This window comes from Nicotiana tabacum, chromosome 9, assembly GCF_000715075.1.
Source record: "Nicotiana tabacum cultivar K326 chromosome 9, ASM71507v2, whole genome shotgun sequence".
In the NCBI taxonomy this organism is placed as follows: domain Eukaryota; kingdom Viridiplantae; phylum Streptophyta; class Magnoliopsida; order Solanales; family Solanaceae; genus Nicotiana; species Nicotiana tabacum.
Genome location: NC_134088.1, coordinates 48,549,975 through 48,567,583, shown reverse-complemented (window position 1 = coordinate 48,567,583; position 17,609 = coordinate 48,549,975).

The following is a 17,609-nucleotide window of genomic DNA, read 5'->3' as shown; positions in this document are numbered from 1 at the left end:
TCTACGATTGTCACCCCACACATATGGTGTGAGAACCAACTGATTATCATCACACCAAAATAAATCTGAAGCATCTTCATTGAAATCCTTATACACAATTAGCATATAGTTATCAAAAAGTATATCTGTAGTTGTGCAATGAAAAGGATGGGCGCAAGGGTGGTAGCATTCCTTCTTTCTCAAATAATACAGGGCAATGTCAATATGCTTCATAAAAAGGCAAAAAAGAAATAAAATCCATCAGTCATAAATAATTAAAAAATAATAAATTAAGAATAAAGAAAACAAATGCCTTGTGAATTATCAAACCTTATCATCAAGTACAAAGCTACTATCTGCAAGATCAAGGAAGAATATTTTGCTACTGATTTTTTGATGGTACAATTTATATGGATTCTTTCTCACACCATTATCCTCAGCATATATATCAGTTTGTCCCCTAAAAATTTTGAAAATATCAAAGTTAGAAAGTTTATAAGTTAGTCCTCAATTCCTAATTACGACACTTGGTCCTGAACTTACAGTAACAAGGTCATAAGTTTAGGACACTTGGTCCTGAAGTTAGAGTTGCAAATTTAAAATTTAAGGACAGGTAGTCCTTAACTTACAGTTACAAGTTCAAAAGTTAAGGACACTTGGTCCTGAACTTAGACTTACAAGCTCATAAATTAAAGTCCTGAACTTAGAGTAACAAGCTCATAAGTTAAGGACAATTGGTCCTGAAACTTAGAGTGGAAGTGCAAAAATTAAGGACACTTGGTCCTGAAGTTAGAGTTGCAAATTCAAAAATTAAGGACAGAATGTCCTTAACTTACAGTTACAAGTTCAAAAGTTAAGGACACTTGGTCCTGAACTTAGACTTACTAGCTCATAAATTAAAGGACAATTAGTCCTGAACTTAGAGTAACAAGCTCATAAGTTAAGGACAATTGGTCCTGAACTTAGAGTGGAAGTTCAAAAATTAAGGACACTTGATCCTGAAGTTAGAGTTGCAAATTCAAAACTTAAGGACAGGTAGTCCTTAACTTACAGTTACAAGTTCAAAAGTTAAGGACACTTGGTCCTGAACTTAGACGTACAAGCTCATAAATTAAAGTCCTGAACTTAGAGTAACAAGCTCATAAGTTAATAACAATTGGTCCTGAACTTAGAGTAGAAGTTCAAAAATTAAGGACACTTGGTCCTGAAGTTAGAGTTGCAAATTCAAAAATTAAGGACAGGTAGTCCTTAACTTACAGTTACAAGTTAAAAAGTTAAGAACACTTAGTCCTGAACTTAGACTTACAATCTCAAAAGTTAAGGACACTTAATCCTTAACTTAGAGTTACATGCTCAAAAATTTAGGACATTTAGTCATGAAGTTAGAGTTGGAATCTCAATACACTTAGTCCTGAATTTAAAATTACAAGTTCAAGACACAAATATAAGCAATTGAGAAATAATGAATGCATTTAGGGACTTACACTTTTTTGCGACCTTTCCTTTTCTCCTTGCCCAACCACCAATGAATTTCTTCAACAAGTTTTCATCATCTTTGGCACAATGAAAAATACATGTACGAGTATATTTTGATTTTATCCAGCCTGTATATTTTGGAGTATTTTCATTGTGCACCATCAATGTTCCTCTTTTTCTTTTCTGTTCAAAAGGAGATTTCAATTGCCAACTAAGCTTCTTATTCCTTTTCCCTCGACCAAGCTCTTCTTCAACATTTTCTTCAACCTCCATAGACAAACCCTCATCAATGCTCATTTGTGTAGTCGGAGGAGTAGGAGTAAGAATACCAAATGATGGACCATCAAAATCAATACTATCTCTCTTCCTTTTCCTAGTATATTGGTTAACGGCTTCATTTTTGTTTTGCTCTGCAAGCAACACTACATATACATTAGTTTGCTGCAAGTCATCAATTCTATGAATTGTCAAATGAAGAGACAAAAACTAAGGACATAATTTTTTAAAATGTCCTGACAATTTGAATTATGAATACAATATTAAGGACATAATCAATACATGTGTTGGCCAAGTTGCCTTCTTGTATTTCTTTAACAAACAATGGTGTTGACATATTACTTGCATTTTCTTTATCTTGCAACTGTTCTCCATGTTCTTCGATTGCAAGTTCACAAGATTCTACAAAATATTTACAGGAGCTAACACAATTAGTACTTGTTACTAATCTTTGATTAAAACAAACATGTATAAGATAAAAAAAACTCCGTCTAACCTTTTGCAACTGTCAAGATCATGCCAGTTAAATCATTATCTTGACTAGCATTCTTTTGGCTTCCAATATTGTCTGTAAGAGAGAGAGGTGTAGAGATATCATATGTTCCTTCTATATATTTGCAAACAATCTCACTTATGCTTGTTCCTTGGGTATTTTCTATGTCTTGAGATTGTCCTCCACTTCTCTCTTTTGAAATTTCATCATCTTGATAGTCCACTCCATCTTGTGTAGTCGGAGGAGTAGGAGTAACAATAACAAATGATGGACCATCAAAACTAATACTATCTCTCTTCCTTTTCCTAGTATATTGGTTAACGGCTTCATTTTTGTTTTGCTCTGCAAGCAACACTACATATACATTAGTTTGCTGCAAGTCGTCAATTCTATGACAAATTGTCAAATGAAGAGACAAAAACTAAGGACATAATTTTTGAAATGTCCTGACAATTTGAATTATGAAAACAATATTAAGGACACAATCAATACCTGTGTTGGCCACGCTGCCTTCTTGTATTTCTTTAACAGACAATGGAGCTGACATATTGATTGCATTTTCTTTATCTTGCAACTGTTCTCCATGTTCTTCGATTGCAAGTTCACAAGATTCTGCAAAATATTTACAAGAGCTAACACAATTAGTACTTGTTACTAATATTTGATTAAAACAAACATGTATAAGATGAAAAAAATCCGTCTAACCTTTTGCAACTGTCAAGATCATGCCAGTTAAATCATTATCTTGACTAGCATTTGTTTGGCTTTCAATATTGTCTGTAAGAGAGAGAGGTGTAGAGATAGCATATGTTCCTTCTATACATTTGCAAACAATCTCACTTATGCTTGTTCCTTGGGTATTTTCTATGTCTTGATATTGTCCTCCACTTCTCTCTTTTGAAATTTCATCATCTTGATAGTCCACTCCATCTTCTTTCCTTGCAGCTTCAAAAGATTCTGTAACATTTACAATTAATACTTGTTACTAATAGTTTACTAAAACTAACATTGAACATATCATGAAAATTCCATCTAACCTTGATTGGCATCATTTTGATTTCCAAATTTCTCTGTAAGTGAGAGAGGTGTAGATAGATCATATATTTCTTCAACACATTTGCATACAATCTCACTTATACTTGTTCCCATTGGATTTTCTAAATCCTGAGATTGCACTCCAGATTTAAAAATTATTTTTGTTACACTTGTCTCTTTTGGATTTTCTTGGTCTTGACATTCCATTCCATCTTGAACTTGCACTCTATCAAAAGATTCTACGCACATTTGTAATCACAAAAAAGTTTATATGTATTACGCTATTGAATATAAATTTCAATGATAACAAATTCAAAAACTGTATCTAACCTTTCCCAATTTCGATGCCAATATCAGTTTCATCTTCTAGATGCGCATCTCTATAATCGCTTTCATAATGATCTTCTACATGCACATCTATATCATCACATTGATCATCAACTCCATCTTTGCTAATTGGAACACTAGGTTCTCTCTCTATGGTCCTTTCATGAGGTTTGTCAAGAAGCTTCAATAAAGTATCAATCTTTGAGGTTTTTCTTTAAAGCCTGTGAGATAGTATTTAAAATAAGAATTAGAATGTGAGCTGCTTATAAGTTACGGACACTTGGTCCTTAACATAGAGGTACAAGATCACAAATTAAGGACAAGTGTTCCTTAACTTAGAGTTACAAGAATAGAAATTAAGGACATGTAGTCCTGAACTTAGAGTTACAAGTTAAAGAGTTATGGACAGGTAGTCCTAAACTTCAAGTTACAAGCTCACAAATTAAGGACACTTGGTCTTTAACTTAGAGTTACAAGCATAGAAATTAAGGACAGGTAGTCCTGAACTTAGAGTTCCAAGTTCAAAAAATAAGGACATGTAGTCCTAAACTTAGAGTTACAAGTTAAAAAGTTAAGGACATGTAGTCCTGAACTTAGAGTTACAAGTTAAAAAGTTAAGGGCAAGTAGTCCTAAATTTCAAGTTACAAGCACAGAAATTAAGGACAGGTAGTCCTGAACATAGAGTTCTAAGTTAAAAAAATAAGGACGTGTATTTCTGAACTTAGAGTTACAAGTTATAAAGTTAAGGACATGTAGTCCTGAACTTAGAGTTATAAGTTAAAAAGTTAAGGACGGGTAGTCCTAAACTTCAAGTTACAAGATTACAAATTAAGGACACTTGGTCCTTAACTTAGAGTTACAAGCACAGAAATTAATGACATGTAGTCCTGAACTTAGAGTTACAACTTAAAAAGTTAAGGACATGTAGTCCTGAACTTAGAGCTACAAGTTAAAAAGTTAAGGACATGTAGTCCTAAACTTAGAGTTACAAGTTAAAAAGTTAAGGACATGTAGTCCAAAACTTCAAGTTACAAGCTCACAAATTAAGGACACTTAGTCCTTAACTTAGAGTTACAAGCATAAAAATTAAGGACATGTAGTCCAAAACTTAGAGTTACAAGTTAAAAAGTTAAGGACATGTAGTCCTGAACTTAGAGTTACAAGTTAAAAAGTTAAGGACAGGTAGTCCTAAACTTCAAGTTACAAGCTCACAAATTAAGGACATTTGGTCTTTAACTTAGAGTTACAAGCACAGAAATTAAGGAAAGGTAGTCCTGAACTTAGAGTTCCAAGTTCAAAAAATAAGGATATGTAGTCCTAAACTTAGAGTTACAAGTTAAAAAGTTAAGGACATGTAGTCCTGAACTTAGAGTTACAAGTTAAAAAGTTAAGGACAGATAGTCCTAAACTTTAGGTTACAAGGTCACAAATTAAGGACACTCGGTCCTTAACTTAGAGTTACAAGCACAGAAATTAAGGACATTTAGTCCTTAACTTAGAGTTGCAAGTTCAATAAATAAAGACATGTAGTCCTGAACTTAGAGTTACAAGTTAAAAAGTTAAGGACATGTAGTCTTGAACTTAGAGTTACAAGTTCAAAAGTTAAGGATAGGAAGTCCTAAACTGAGAGTTACAAGCTCAAAAATTAAGGACACGGTGTCCTTAACTTAGAGTTACAAGCATAAAAATTAAGGATATTACATTGATGCCATTTTGAATCCTTTTTTCTGATAAAACTATTTTTTGATGTATTCTAGTACATTCTACCTCCATATCCTTTTTGAACTTCTCCGATAATCTCTGAATCAAAAATCATAAAAACAAAAAAGTCTCTTAAGCAAAAATAAGCAAATAAAAAACTAATGGTATTCAAAGACAGAAAACCTACGTTAACAATTTCCTTAAGCAAGACTTCATCAAATTGTGTTGAAGGCATTGAACTTTGATCTTGAGACAATGGCACATGCACACTAGCGGGCTCCGTATCTACTTCAGAAGAAAGAAATGGTACCATCTCGAGCAACTGATACAGCTATTATATAAGAAAAAAATGTAAGTATTCGGAACTAAAACACATGAACAAAAAAATAGCTAGTAATCCTGTTAACTTACTTTTTCATTATGGAAGTACTTTTTACATAGGGTGTCATAATGTGGAGATTTCATATCTGAATAACATAGCATCCGAGGGAACTCACATTCTCTGAAGTTCACAAATTATTTTTCCTAAAAAATTGGGAATACTTCCATAATCCAAACACAGAAGGCGAAAGGGAATCCAAGTATAGTATAACTGTCCTTCTCTTTATCTTTCTCTTTCTCTTTCTCATTCTCATTCTCATTCTCATTGTCTGAAGTATTTTGTTTGGGCTTCAAGCAACTCTTCAATGATTTTAGTAACTTTTCATAACAAAGAGAGATCCAATTGAAAGAAGAGCAAAGTTCATCGTCATCTACGATTTTCATTACCCGCTCAGACACATTCTGATTCTTGCGCTTCCCCATCAACACAGATTCAACAAAATAAATTGTTGCCAACTTCACCGCATCGTCATGGCTGCCTACAAATGATGCAGTTGTACCATATGGGTGACTAGTAATAAAATGCCACAAATCGCCTAACTCAATTCTATCCTTTCCAGGGAAGTAGACTTTCGAAAGCCTATTCTCTCTTTCACGTAATACTTTGAAGTCCACTGAAGAAGAACATTTCAACCTAGTAATTATCTGGAACGCTTCACGTGTAAACTTCACTTCATGATCAAAAACCTTGAATGTCATTGAATGCGAGTCATTGCTTACAATTTCTGAAAGCAACACACAATGAATAAGTCTACCACAGAACTTCACACCTTGTAATCGAAAAAAGTTACCGAAAACACCATCCCTTAACTTCTTCCATTGTGTGTTCGATAAGAAACTTTTTATTGTTTTCTTATACTGAAAATCTCCTTTCCAATAGCTCATCGAATTACGCCAATCATCAAACTCGAAAACACGATCTCCTTCCATTAGCACACTACAAAGAAGGAAATAGAACGTAAATATTAGGACTATTTTTCTGAAATGTCCTTAATAATTAAACTACAAAACTAAAATCCAGGACCTAGGTAGATGAATCTTTAATAGAAGAACAATAAACTAAAATTAGCTTACAAATTCTTAGGACTATATTTCTGAAATGTCCTTAATATTTAAACTAAAAAACTAAAATTCAGGACCTAATTAGATGCATCTTTAATAGAAGCACAATTAACTTAAATTAGCTTACAAATTCTTAGGACTATTTTTCTAAAATGTCCTTAATATTTAAACTAAAAAACTAAAATTCAGGACCTAATTAGATGCATCTTTAATGGAAGCACAATTAACTAAAATTAGCTTACAAATTCGTAGGACTATTTTTCTGAAATGTCATTAATATTTAAACTAAAAAACTAAAATCCAGGACCTAATTAGATGTATCTTTAATAGAAGCACAGTTAACTAAAATTCTTAAACACAGTTAGCTTATAAATTCTTAGGACTATTTTTCTGAAATGTCCTTACATAATCAATATATTGATTGAACCACAAACACATTTCAATACCAAAAGGTTCTCAATAATTTTCTCACAAAAATCCGCACCTTATTCCTCAGTGAATCAAGTTATAATCACTATTTTGGACATTTCATACATACTTGATGACAAACACAGCATTGATCACAATTAGAGATATACAAAAAGAAAAATGCATAAAAGCAAAATGGAAAGCATACCAGTACGCTGGTTCGCTGCAGAGAAGATAACAAAGGAGAAGAGATTAAGTTGGACAAAGTATATGCAGAGAATTGTTGTGGGCTGGGCAGGAACGATATTGAGGGAGCGAAATTTTGCTTATGAAATTTTGGCTCTGAACTTCAATCGAGAGAAGAGAGTTGCATGCAGGAACGATATTGAGGGAGCGAAAGTTTGCCTATGAAATTTTGGCTCTGAACTTAAATGAGAGAAGCGTATAAAGGAAGGGTTTGGGAATAAACGGAATAGAAGAAAGGGTAAAAATGTCTTTTCATATTAATTTTAATAGAGTAGTGGCTATTTTTGCTCAACATTAGAATTGGTGGATAAAAATTAAATACCACCTTATTTAGTGGCTACCACACGCCATTTTTACTAAATATCCCCAGTTATGGACTCTCAACTTGAGCTATGGGCTCGCGCGCTTGGACCACTTAAAATTAGAGATAAAAAAACTATCCAATTTAACTTTTCAGAGTAAAACTACTAGCAATATTAGCCAATTCAAAAAAATATTATCAATATTGGCCAACAATCATAAAATGCTATTAAAGTTGGCCCTAAATCCTATTTTTATTACATAGTTGTGTAGGGTAAAATAATCTATGCCACGTGGTTGCATAGGAGAGTGACACGTGAAGCCGAAAGCAGAGGATACTCAAAACCAAAGATAACTGTTTCATTTGTCACCGGAAAGAATGACGCTCATAAAGATGTAATAAATGGCTGCCACCCAGTAGCATTTAATGAAGAATATTCTACAGCACGTAATACACTGCTCGTTACAAAAGGATATGGCATTTATGCCTGCCGTTACACATTCTTCAATGGCCCTCATAATTGGCATTAAAGAGGGGCTTGATCCTAGGTCCTTATTCCCTAGGTGTAACTATAAATAGTGAGCTCTATTACCATTGTAAAGGGGACTTTTAGCTTAAAAACTCAGGCTATAATTGAACAAAACCTCTATACAATTTTACTTTCTTGTTCTTTAGTTTCATCATTGTTGTACCCGGAAGCTCTGGCCCCGGAATTATTGTTTCTACTATTTTGTTCTCATTTCAAGGCTAAGTATTGCATATTTCTTCAATTATTTCATTATCTCAGGATCGAACTAATTCACTTGTCTAGAAACCACGTATAAATTCAACAGTACCGTTTTACGATTAAACAGTTTGGCGCCCACCGTAGGGCCTGGACAATCGTGTAATTAAGTTTATCCTTGCCTCTTTTACTAACGTATTTTGATTATTTGTCTTAGAAAAAATCATAATAAATAGCAGATAACAGTGTTAACAACACACACAATCTGGAGGTTCGAGGAGACCAACCTCATTTCGAGGATTCAATCAGTGACACCTACAATGAGGGGAACGATGCCATGTCGGTCCAGGCGGTACCCGCGACATATTTGGGAGGAAACTCCCGATGATGCTGAAGAGGAGCATGTTGTTGTTGCGGTAAGGTTCCTACAAGAAACACAAGCGATCATTCTAGACCACCTCACACGGCAGGATAAGGTTATGACGGAGCTGAAGCAGGCGTTATCGGGGGGCTTCCAATAACGTGAATAGACGAGATCCGGTTCCTCCCGGCGCTCCCGCAAATCAAACAACGCAGAGGGTCGACAACAACACCCTGAGTGGCGAGGTTGGTTCCGATGGGGATGGGGGGGGAGCAGATCCGGCCCCAATAACGAAAACGATCCCTTCAAGAATGAACTCTTATGGATTATGAGAGAAGTGAACATCTGCATGGACCAAATCCCGGGCGCACCACCGGTGCTGAAAGGTCCAGATTCAAAGACTATACTCAGTTCCCGTACAAACCAAGTGCGACACCAGAATTAATCCCAAAGCATTTAAAATTGTCGGATGTTCCAGAGTATGATAGAACTTCAAACCCTCAGGAGCATATTACCACATATATAACGGCGGTGAAGGGGAATGATTTAGCTCCCCACGAGATTGAATCTGTTTTGCTGAAAATGTTTGGAGAGACTCTCACGAGGGGAACCTTGACATGGTATTCATTGTTATCGAGCATTCCATAGATTCCTTTGAGATGCTCGCAGATTCTTTTATTAAGGCCCATGCCGGGGCCAGAAAGGTGCAGACTCGAAAGGCCGACATATTAAGAATTGCACATGGAGAGTCCGAGTTGCTGCGGAGTTTGTTAACTAGTTCCAAAAGAAGAGGATGTTGCTCCCGGTTGTTCCGGATAAATGGGCAGCTGAAGCATTCTCCAAGGATCTGAATCCGAGAAGTCCAGACGCTTCTCGAAAACTGAAGGAAAGCTTGCTTGAGTTCCAAGAAACGACTTGGGTGGATGTCCATAACTAGTATGAGTCAAAGATAAGGATCGAGGATGATCAAGTTGGCTTCCCGTCATCGGCAAAAGGACGAGAGAAGAATAAAGAAAAATCAAAAGATGATTTTGACATGGACATACGGTCTTCGAGGGGCCGGCGTTGCCCTATGAACGGACTGAAGGCCGCGGTAGAGGGTTCCAGTCGGTAGACAGGTTCGCTACTATCAGAATGACTGATCATGGTCAGAACAGTAGATCATTACAGGACAACGAAGCGTGAGGTATGTGCGATCCTTCTTACTCCAGGATTTTAGAATACAATTTCAATATCAGTATAGTAGAATTGGTATCGGCTATGAGAAATATCAAAGAAGCACGATTCCCAAAGCTTATGAAATATGATCCCACCAGAGAGAGACAAACTTGTTTGGTGAATACCACGGGACGAATGGCCACCGAATTGGGGGCTGCTGATATCTCCGGGAAGAAGTGGCGACACAATTGAAGAAAGGTCATCTCAGATAATTCTTAAGTGACCGGGCCAAGAACAACTATGGTCACAACCGTGATAACGCGGAACCCTTGAAAGCAAGAGAAGATCCCCCACGCCAGACGATCAGCATGATCTTCGGGAGGAACGAGATCAACGGGGTCACCTTCTCGGCAGCAAAAAAAATACGAAAGTATCAATAACCCATAGCAAGAGACTCCGGGAAGTTGCTGAAGATGACATCACTTTCACGGAAGAGGATGAAGACGGATTGTTGCTACCTTACAACGAAGCACTAGTAATTTCTTTAAATATGCTAAACGTTAAAATCAAACGTGTTCTAGTGGATCCAGGGAGTTTAGCCAATATCATACAATGGAGAGTATTGGAGCAAGCTAAACTCACCGGAAGCATCATTTCGGCCACAAAACTCCTCGCCAAATTCAACCTCGCGAGCATGACAACTCGAGGAGAGATTTTATTGCCCATGAACGCTGAAGGAGTGATGAAAACGACTCTTTTTGAAGTAGTGGATGGTGATATGGGATATAATATTATTCTAGGAAGACCATGGTTACACGAGATGAGAGTTGTACCATCAACATATCATCAGTTGCTGAAATTTCCAACGCCCAAAGGAATGAAACAGATAGGATGAATGCAATTTCGGTCTCCAGTAGAAAAGGGAAGGAGCACGCGGCATAGCAACTATAGGAACCACCCACTCCCGAATCGAATGAAGTTAGCCCGGGGGTAGAAGCGTTGGAACCTTATCAGGTGCCAAGGTATTTTCGGGTACTAGAAGAGACGGATGCAACAAAATCCACGGCAAAAGAGGTCGAGCAAGTTGCATTGTTCGAAGAGTTCTTAGAAAGGAAATTCCACTTGGGGACAAGACTACACCCCGTACTCAGGTCTGACTTTATTGAATTTATTAAATCTAATGCCAATTGTTTTGCGTGGTCGCATGCGGACGTGACAGGTATCCTGATAGAGGTGGTCATACACAAGCTAAGTTTGGATCCTAGCATCCCTCTGGTAAGACAAAAGAAATGCCCTATTACGGAGGCCAGGAATAAATTCGTCAAAGAAGAGGTAACTTGCTTACTTGATATCGGTTCCATCCGAGAGGTAAAGTATCCAGACTGGCTAGCTAATGTAGTAGTAGTTCTGAAAAAGAACGATAAATTTTGCATGTGTGTAGCTTATAAGGACTTGAATAAAGCATGCCCGAAAGACTCGTTCCCAGTGCCAAACATCGATCAAATGATCGATGCAATGGCCGGCATGAGTTAATGAGTTTCCTCGATGCTTATTTCGGGTACAACCAAATTAAGATGAACCCGGAGGATCAGGAAAAGACTTTGTTCATAACAAATTTTGGCACATATTGCTATAATGTGATGCCCTTCGGGTTGAAGCACGTCGTAGACACTAATCAGCGGCTCGTAAACAAGATGGTTGAAAAACAAATAGGGAAAACTATGGAAGTTTATATAGACGACATGCTCGTTAAGTCTTTGAATGTAGGTGACCACCTTAAGCATCTGCAAGAAACCTTTGACATCCTAAGGAAGCATAAAATGAAGCTTAACCCCGAGAAACGCGCATTCGGGGTCAGCTCTGGCAAGTTACTAGGATTTTTGGTATCACAAAGGGGGGTTGAAGTAAACCCCGATAAGATCAAGGCCATCGAAGACATCCCGGACCAGCTGTCAAGCGTGAAAGAAGTCCAAAGGCTCACGGGAAAACTGACCGCTTTTGAGCAGGTACATTTCACGCTTGTTAGAGAAATGCCACCATTTCTTCGTACTGCTCAAAAATAAAAACAACTTCGAATGGACCCCAGATTGCCAACAGGATTTGAGAGATTTGAAAAGGTACTTGTCAAGCCCTCCGTTACTTTCAAAACCAAAGGAAGGCGAAACACTGTTGGTCTATCTCGCAGTCTCGGAAGTAGCAGTAAGTGCAGTTTTAGTCCATGAGGACGAAGGTACGCAATATCCCATTTATTACGTTAGTAAAATTTTAACAAGAGCAGAAACTCGCTACCCGCATTTGGAGAAGTTGGCCTTAGCTCTCCTAATCGCCGCTCGAAAACTGAGGCCCTACTTCCAATGTCACCCGATAGCCGTGGTGACCACATTTCCTCTACGGAACATCCTTCACAAACCTGAACTCTCGGGTAGGTTGGCCAAATGGGCTATCAAAATGAGTGAATTTGACATAGAATATAAACCAAGGACTACGATTAAGTCATAAGTCTTGGCTGATTTTGTGGCCGATTTCAGTCCGAGATTGCTGCCTCTAGCAACCAAGGAGGTAGTAATAGTATCAAAATCGACATTGGGAGTTTGGACCTTATTTACGGAGCCTCCAACGTAAAAGGGTTTGGGCTTGGCATAATATTAACCATGCCTTCGGGAGAAACCCTAAGGCAAGCCATCAGACTGGTCCTTTTAACTAACAATGAAACAGAGTATGAGGCTTTGATTGCAGGACTCGAACTGGCTCGGGGACTTAGACTACGAGGTCATAGAAATCAAGTGCGACTCACAAGTAGTGGTAAATCTGGTCTGCGAGATCTTCGATACCAAAGAGGTGCACATGCAACAATACGTGGTAAGGGTCCAGGCTCTGCTGGCCTGATTTTGGGAGTGGTCGATCACTCATATCCCGAGGGAAGAAAATGCAAAAGCAGATGCATTGGCTAACCTCGGTTCATTAACGGAGATGAAGGGATCAGAGTCTGAGATGGTAGTACAACTGATGCACTCGGTCCTGGATGCAAATAGCTACTACGAGGTAAATACGACTAATTTGGTCTGGGATTGGAGGAATGAGATCATCGATTATCTAGAGCACGGGAAATTGCCCGAAGATGCCAAGGCATCCCGGGCGCTGCATGTCAAAGAAGCACGGTATAGCTTCAAAAGAGGCCAATTGTACAGAAAATCTTTCCAAGGCCCGTTGCCCCGATGTTTGGGAGCATCCGAAGCTAATTACATTATGCGAGAAGTCCACGAAGGGATATGCGGAAACCATTTGGGCACAGATTATTTAGTGTTAAAACTGGTAAGAGCAGGATATTATTGGCCTCGCATGGAACAAGATGCCAAAGCTTTCATACAAAAATGCGATAAGTAACAATGCTACGCACTATTGGTACATCAACCGGAAAAACCACTACATTCGGTTCTGTCTCCATGGTCGTTCATCAAGTGGGGGATGGACATCGTCGGACCAATGTCGCCGGCTCCTGGTAAGGTAAGATTTCTTTTGATTTTAACTGACTATTTTTCTAAGTGGGTGGAAACAGGCCCTTATCAGAAGATCAGCGAATGCGAAATAGTGGATTTTTTGTGGGAAAATATAATCTGCAAGTTTGGAATACCAAAAGAGATAGCATGCGATAATGGGCCATAATTTATTAGTGCAAAGATCACAAAGTTCCTTGAAGATTTGAAAATAAAGAGAATCATATCTTCACCCTATCACCCGAGCGCAAGTGGTCAAGCGGAATCAACGAACAAAGTAATTATACAAAACCTCAAGAAAAAGTTGGAAGCGGCTAAAGGTAAATGGCCTGAGGAACTACCCGGAGTTTTATGGCCATACCTAACAACGGCCAAATCAAGCACAGGAGAAACTTCTTTTTCACTTGTGTATGGAGCAGAAGCCTTAATTCTGTTGGAAGTAGGGGAGCCCACCTTGAGGTACTTTCAAGCAAATAAAGAATCAAATAATGAAGCAATGTTAATCAACTTGGATCTACTCGATGAGCGCAGGAACTTGGCACATATAAGAATGGCAACCCAGAAGCAGAGAATGGAATGATATTATAATCGAAGAGCCAACCTCCATTATTTCAAAGTAGGAGACTTGGTCCTAAAGAAAGTAACTCAAAATACCCGTAAGCTCAACACAGGGAAGCTAGGTCCAACATGGGAAGGCCCCTACCGGGTTTCAGCTATCACCAGGAAAGGTTTATACAAGTTAGAAAATTAGAATGGAGAAAAGTTGCCCAGCAATTGGAATGTGGCACACCCGAAGAGATATTGTTGCTGACAAACATCATCTGTACTGAAAGTATGTGCTGAACTTTTTTTCCCTTCGTCCAGTTTTTGTCCCAATTGGGTTTTTCTAGCAAGGTTATTAACGAGATAGCAACAGAAAGCATACTACGAAGAAAGCTTCAACATTAGCAAAAAGACCTTCTTATAACAAGGCACACAAGAGAAAGAACCACGCGGATGGTTAGTTAATCTTTCGCTCGATAGCAAAAGTCCCACTGGAAAGTTAAGTTTTCTATCGAACAAAGTTACCCGACCGTTCGCAAGTTCACACCACTAGAGGGTTGTTAGATAGTCTTTCGTTTGATAGCATAAATTCCTAAGGGGAATCAAAGTGTGTTACCGGGTTAAGGATTATCTAGCAATTCATTAGTGGGGTCCTTGAAGGTGCAAAACTTCCAGTGTTCCAATTCGCATTCAAACACTAGGGGGATGATATGAGGATACGGCAACAATGACTACCACGCCGATCAGGAAACAAAAACCAGAAACATAGTTGTATCATCGGGACCAGGCACTGCACGGCCAGCCCCGTAGAAATAAGTTGTACAAGTTAGACACAAGTAATGGCAATTTCTTTTTAGCATAACGAATGCTTATGTACTTCTTGAAAATGGAAGGAATAAAGTGAAGTTCTTTTATTTCTATGTTGTTTCTTGTCTGAACGATGAATTGACTTTGTCATTTGAAAGTTAAACAAGTACTTCAAATGTTACTGTCGTAATGAACAGGAGACGTCCTCTTCAAGAGCACCGTAAACATAAGAGGGCCCTCTCTTATGAAAACCCTCACATTAAAGGGTTGATTTCGGAAGAACTTATGCCCGGAATCAAAATATTTTCGGGGAAAAAATACAATCTAAGCCTTGCACAAAAAGACGCAAAAATCAAACTTGCGCAAATACTTATGAAAACCGTCACGTTAATGGGTTGACTTCCAACGAATTTTTGTCTGAAGCCAAATGCTTTTGGGGGGGAAAATACACCCCAAGGCCTTACATAATCAGACGCAAACAGTAAAACTTGCGCAACACTTAGGCAAAAAAGAATGCAAAGGTTAAAATTTGCATAAATGTTCAAACAAAAGAATGCAAAAAGACTCATGCAATTCTTGAGCAAAGGATGTTTTTATTTATAATAAACGTGCCAAAACGGCACAGATACAAAAGTTGGAAAAATAAAGAAAAAGCTAAATTGTTGCATCTCCAGAGCCCGGAGGAAGAGAAGCTTCCGCACCCTCATGGGAAGTGAATAGATCCGCCGCCGGTTCGCTATCCTGGCCTTTATCATTTTGGCCCTCAGCATCATCACCTTCCGGTTCCTCTTCAGTTCCCGAAAATTCAGAACCGGAACCAGAAGAACCAAAAGCATCAGGCCCTGCCGAGAGACCACTTTTAGTAGCTAACTCAAGCTCACGGGCCTTAGCAATTTTAGCACCAAAGTCAATGATACTAGCTTTGGCCTCTTCTAAGGTTTTTCTCCTCATGCTTTACATAACGTAAGTTTTCTCAACAACGAGGGAAGCCGATCGGCGCTTAAGTTCTTCTTTGAGTTGGGTTACCTCGGCAGAAAGGTTTTCCTGGGCGGATCTAATGGAGTTAAGGCTAACGTCAAGTTCGCGGATAGCAGAGCTGAAAATTCTATTATGCTGAATGGTCTTCTTATACTTCTCCTCTAACTAGGCATATTTCATCCCTGCAGCAGCAAGCTCTTCAATCTTGGAATTCAAGGCTGCCTCTAAATTGATCAATCTTTCAACAGAGGCAGCCTCACGATCGGATGCAGCAAGAACGACATTATGAACTTCAACCCATTTGGCCTTAGCCTCTTCAAATTAAACCCTCAACGGGGCGATCTCTTGGCTAAGGGTCTCTACTTCTTGATCGCTTTGCTGCAAATGAGCTTCTAACACAACAGCTCAGCAATTTTGGTTTCCAGTTCCGAGAGGCGAGTAATGGCTTGATCCTGCTCAACCAAAAGTTGATCCCGCTCGGAGGTAAGTTCCTCCTTTTCCAAAATCAACCTCTGAAGGCCCTCGGAAGCAAGAAAGTTGGACTACAAAATAAGAGGGGCAAATTCAGGATATTTTCAGGCAAAAATAGAAGAAATAGCAAAGGAAGTAAAGAATGTACCGCTGCAGCGTTGTGCATGGAATTGTTAAATAAGCACTCGCCCGAGAGATCCTGTGTCTTTTCCCAATCTTTCTCTAAATCCAAATGCTTCAGATAGTTAGCAAGTTCCACTGGCCAGGATAGCAAACTACATCTAGAGGAGACCGAGAAAGTAACGCTCCTCCTCCTTTGCGGATCTTCTGAGGGGGCACCATAATTTTGCCCCAAATTCCCATGAACTGGGGACTGGGGAAGAGGAACATCTTCTTCTCGGGCGGACGCGGCCGGTGGAGATGAAGTAGCAGTTGTTGGCGGAATAGTTGGTGAAGAAAGTGATGAAGTTGGACGTTGAAAGATGAGAAGCAGCTGCGGCGAATATAGTGCTAGTTGTTGGTTGCTCATCAACCGAAGATGGCAAGGGCCCGATGCACAGCTTCACGGCACCGGGCATAGCGACTGCGATCAGGCAACGAGAGTTGACATTTTCCACCATTTCAAACTCCCCCCAGAGCGCCGAGACATCATCCTCGGTTGGTGTAACTAACTCAACAGGTTGAGAATCCTGTTGATATGATAATGATCATCGTCTTCTATGTAGAGAAGCTCCCTCATCACTAGCTTTTCCATCATCATCGATCATCACGGTGTCTATGACCGGCCCAGGTGGAGGGCTCATCACCACGACTTCCGGAGATGACTCGGGCATTTTTTTCCCTCTTATTCTTTCCCCGACCACAGATGAACACTTTCTCCTTGGTTGTTTGTTCTCCGGTCGGGGGCTCCGTGAAGAAACATTTGTACCCGAAGCAGGCCCGGAGACACCTGTTCGAGTAAGCGCCTCCTGAAGCAGCCTCGCTGAATCAGCAGGATCAGCCAAAACGTCCTCCTCGGGGATGACAACCAAGCCCGCGGGTAGACCTGATTTCAGATAAAAGGGAGAAGGGATCAATCAAATTTCCTCACGTAAAAAGCAGAAACAAGATGAATCTAAGTTACCATGATTTTTGGCCTTCCACCCGTATTTGAGAGCCAGTTCTTTCCACGTGCAGGTTACGGGCGTTGTGACGTCCAAGATCTTCTGGACCCACTAATACAAGCCTTCAACCCTAGGTGGAACCCATCAATTTGCTGAAACAAATGAAGGACGGATGATCAATACGGATATGAAAACATTTCTAATGAAAGAAATATTAAACAAGGAACTTACGAGTACGGTTCTATGATTCCGAAAAGGATAAAGCCATTGCCGGAATGATATCA